The 4,226-nt window shown below is 53.2% G+C and overlaps 1 non-coding gene across 1 annotated transcript; it reads right to left on the bottom strand.

Annotated features, from left to right (window-relative positions):
- Positions 1-733: 733 nt before the first annotated feature.
- LOC112549209 lies at positions 734-844 on the bottom strand. Its single transcript, XR_003092572.1, has one exon. It is a non-coding gene; the product is annotated as a U6atac minor spliceosomal RNA (small nuclear RNA).
- Between the last annotated feature and the right edge of the window lie 3,382 nt (positions 845-4,226).

Raw genomic sequence — 4,226 nt, 5'->3', positions numbered from 1 at the left:
TTGCAGACACGCACCATTCCAGCAACATCAAAATGTTTAATTGCAGGGGGGAGATTAGCGGCTCCAGGGCTCTGTTCTGCAGCTACAGCCTCTCTCTCACTCTGCCAGCGCCCGAGACTCCCTGCAGCACGGCCCTGGTTCGACACCAGACAGGCACTGGCCTGAAATGCACTGCTGTTTCCACGCCGTCACGGGACATTGCAGACAGGGGCTTGGTGCAGTCCCTCTGCTGCTCATTTCAGTGGGCTGCCCTCCCGGGCCCTAGCAAAGCTGCCCTGCGCTTCCTTGGCTCTCACCGGCATTACCCAACATCCGTGTCCAGATGCAGTTCCAGGCTGCAACGAGCGGTCTCCTTAAACGATGCTCAGCACCGTGCTGCGGGTCACTGCACCAGCCACACACCATCCCGGACCTTCAGTCTCTAGCTAGAGGCACATCAGGGACAGAGCAGGTGTGATGGAAACCCCGACCTCTGCACATCCCGAGCTGCCCGAGGGCCCTGTGGATGCCGTCGCAGACGACGTACATTAGAGCAGCGGTGCACAAGGTACAAAAGATGCCTCCGGCTGCTGTGCCTCTGACGCACAGCACGACACGCCTACCTCTTCTCCTATTTCATAGTTGTTAGGGGGCTGGAAGGGACCTTACAGACGATCGGGTCCAGCCCCAATTCGAGGCTGACACCCAGCCTAAAACTCATAGCCTTGGGCTCCTCAAGCCATGACACACCACCAGGAAACTTGCTAAAATACCATGAAGTAGGTGGCAGTGCCTTAGCCATATGCATGGACCTCTTCCATCCTTACCAAGGGGAGTGCTAACCTTCTCTCCTTTCATACAACACATTGCCCCTTGTTGCACTTCATTCCTCGCTTTCCTTCTTGGAGCAGGGTGGAGAAGGCAGGCAAGCCGCAAGGATCAGATACTGGCCCCTGAGCACAGCCCTTGGCCCAAGTCTACTGGCTTGCTGGTATGCGATTGCTGCTCTCTCCTCCGTGGCACTGGGATAATGCAGTGTGTCATGCTAAGGAGTGACAAGATGGGGCAATGCAGGAGTCGAATATGAGTAGGAGCAGAGCAGGTCTGGGATTTTCTGGGGTAGCAACCCTACGTTATAGGAGACCGCTGCAATGCAAGAAGGGGGACGGGGGGGGAGGGAGGGGAATAAAAAAAAAATTTTTTTTAAATCAAGGCCCTTCCCAATGCTGACCTGTCAGTTCTGGCCAGATGCTGCAAATGGCTCCCGGGCCCATCAGCCCCAGCAAGCCTCTCCCCAGTGAGCGGCTGCAGGGAGTGACAGCTCCGAACAGACAAGCGCTCCGTTCCAATTTGTCCCTTCAGCCTGAGCGCTCCGAGCCGGGCGCGGGAGACACTGCAGGCAGGGCAGCCTGGTGATTAGATTAAACACGGTGTGTCCTTTGCGATGAGATGTTTTCCGGGGGTGGTATCTCCATCGGGGTGACAGTGGCCGCATGGTTACTTTCAGCGAGCAAGCCTTCTGCAGAGGGCTGCCTGGGATGGAAGCAGGCGGCCAAGATGATGTCGATGATGGTACGTGGCTCCCAGCTCGACAAGCAGCCTGTACAGGAGGCAAGGGGGTGGAGGCAACAAAAAAAAAAAAAGGAACAGAAACAAGCCTAGCAATGCAGGCCTGATCCAGTCAACCTGACCTTTTAGGGCTTCCGGGCTTGACTGAGGATAAAACAGAGAGAGGCTTGCTGGATTTCCAAAACAGACTGGAGCCGAGATGCTGCTGGCCAGACACAGAGTCTGAGAATTAAATGCAAGGACAAGTTAATAACCAGCCTGCTCTGAAAAGAGGAAAGGGAGGCGGACTGACTGCCCTGCCGTTTGGATGGAGGCATTCAACGAGAAGGAGCAGCAGATGGTCCGGCTTCTGCACCAGCAGGTGGGCACACGCATGCAAAGCCGACAAGGTGACAAGGTTCCCACCGTGCCCTGCAGCTGGGTTAGTCGAGTCTTCCCTCGACGTAAAGGAAATTTCACCAGGAAATAAAGGAATGAGGCTTTATAGGAAGATAGTAGTGCAGCCCACACGCTCTCCCGGGCGCGGCGCCTGATCAGGAGGGTGGACAGAGCACATCGTCGTGGACAAGAGGCTCTGCAGAGTAATGCACCCACCCAAGGTGCATGCTCCCCCATGGGGATGTTCAGCCTTTATGCCCACATTTGTGGGAAGAGGAAAGGACACAGAGGAAGCTACAGCAGCGAAGAGAGGAGAGGAGGGATACGCAGAGTTGGAGGGGGCGCGTTGGCAACGAACTGAACAACAGGGCGGCACTTCCCTCCGTTCTTACAGCGTCTGCCTTTCCGGACGCACTGTTCCGGACGGCTGGCGTTCGTTCCAATGCCTCCTTCTCAACAGCTTCTCCCACACAGGCTTCGCCGTCTGCTCCCCTCCCTCTCCTCGCCCTGCTATTCGGAGAGGCTCCCCCCGAGCCATGCACTGAACATTTGCAGCTTCCACTTGCCAGCTCCAAATTTCAGGTGGCCCCTCGTCTCTGGTTCTCTGCAAAGGTCACCAAGGCAGGCAGGAGTCAGGTGGTGAATTCCTGGAGTGAATCCACTGATCCACACACTTCTTTCCTCCTCTACCCTCCCTTCACCAAGTGTGCAAAGCAGAGTGGAGCCCTTAGAAGTGTCACGTGCGACAGTTTTGTCCCTGTTTGGGACTAGCTATCACACATCCATGTATGCACATGCTCCGGATCTCAGTGGTGAGCAAGTTCCTCACCAGTGGCAAAGCGAGGGCAGGCCAGCCTGCAATGCACCTATGTACTTCTTTAGTCTTGGCTCTGGAAACACCATTTTCCCCCAGTAACAGCAGCTGCAAGAAGCTGAAATGGAAGAGACCCTAGGTAAACACCTGGAGAGCAAGAGAGAGGCTGGCTTCGAGTCTGCTTGACGCTGTGATTCTCGGTAAAACCTTGATAAATGTCACCGAGAGCAAAGAAAAGCCTTTTGCCAAGATTAAATAATTGCAGGGTTTTTTAATATAGAGGATTTCAAGAGAGGATTTTTTTTTAAAAAGAAAGGAGCACACTCAGAAAATGTTATATTTTAAAATAAGTGAACTTAAAAAAAAAAAAAAACAAAAACCACCAAAAAGAAAAAGAAAAAGAAACCTGGAGTTGAAAGTATTGCTTATAATTATATTCAGAAGATTAAAGAGCCGTGCAAAGCATTCTGGGTGGCCTCATGCAATGCTTACCGACAAGCTTCAAGAGCACATTTAATGACATTTCATGGAGAAACCTGCAATGAAGTCACATGTAAATGCCTGGTATAATGGTACTTAGAGGTCCCAGTTGAGACCAGGGCCCTGTTGTGCCAAGGACCGTGTTGTACACAGCACGCAGAGTATAAAACTATCAGCAGGCGAGGCAAGAGGGGAACTGGCACAGAAGGGAGCCGACTTGCACAGGAACACGTGGGAAGTTGGTAGCACAGACATCGCCAGGCTGGAAGATAAGAGAGGTGGGGTGGGGAATGCAAGCCTCATGCTTCATAGAATAAACCACCCCCAAAAACGGGGATTTGAAGAGAAGTTTCCCTGTGTGCAGCTCTTTCCAGGATGTGCCCCACCCGGGGGTCTTTTCCCATCGTTGGAAGAATGGGGTGCTGTCAGGAAACCGGACCCTGGACATGATGGGCTCCTTAATTTTGCCCCCTCCTGCGGCCACATCCTGGCACCAGGTCAGCTCTGGGAGAAGACCAAGGATCTTCTCGCACTCCCCCTCCAGGCAGGCATCAAAAGTAGGGGGCTGGCAACAGCCCCACCAAGGCTTGCATGAAGTTTGACAAGCATGAATGCAACCCACAGATGGGTATCATCACCAAAACCAAGACGACTGAAATCTCTAGAAAAAGGCAGCAGGAAATGAAGGGATTTGTCCGACTTGAGAGGAGTTTAAAAATCAAGTCTCAATTAAAACAGGCAAGGCAATCCCACTGCCCACCCAGCCCTCTGTGCCGTCTAAAGCAGACACGTGGACTGGCGCCTCCTGGGCGAGGCAATGATCTGTAGTGGCAAGACACTGGGCTCGGGCTCAAGAGACCTGCATGCTATTTCTGGCTCTCCGTTTCCTATCACGTGAGCTCTGTAGGTCTCCATTTCCCTCTCCACTTTCTGTAAAATGGGACAATGATACTACCCCGGGAGCAGTGCTCATAGCACTAGGAATGAAGAGCACCACAGTGCAAGG

The sequence above is a fragment of the Alligator sinensis genome, unplaced genomic scaffold, assembly GCF_000455745.1.
Source record: "Alligator sinensis unplaced genomic scaffold, ASM45574v1 scaffold1295_1, whole genome shotgun sequence".
NCBI lineage: Eukaryota > Metazoa > Chordata > Crocodylia > Alligatoridae > Alligator > Alligator sinensis.
This window is presented reverse-complemented; position numbering and strand designations above follow the sequence as displayed.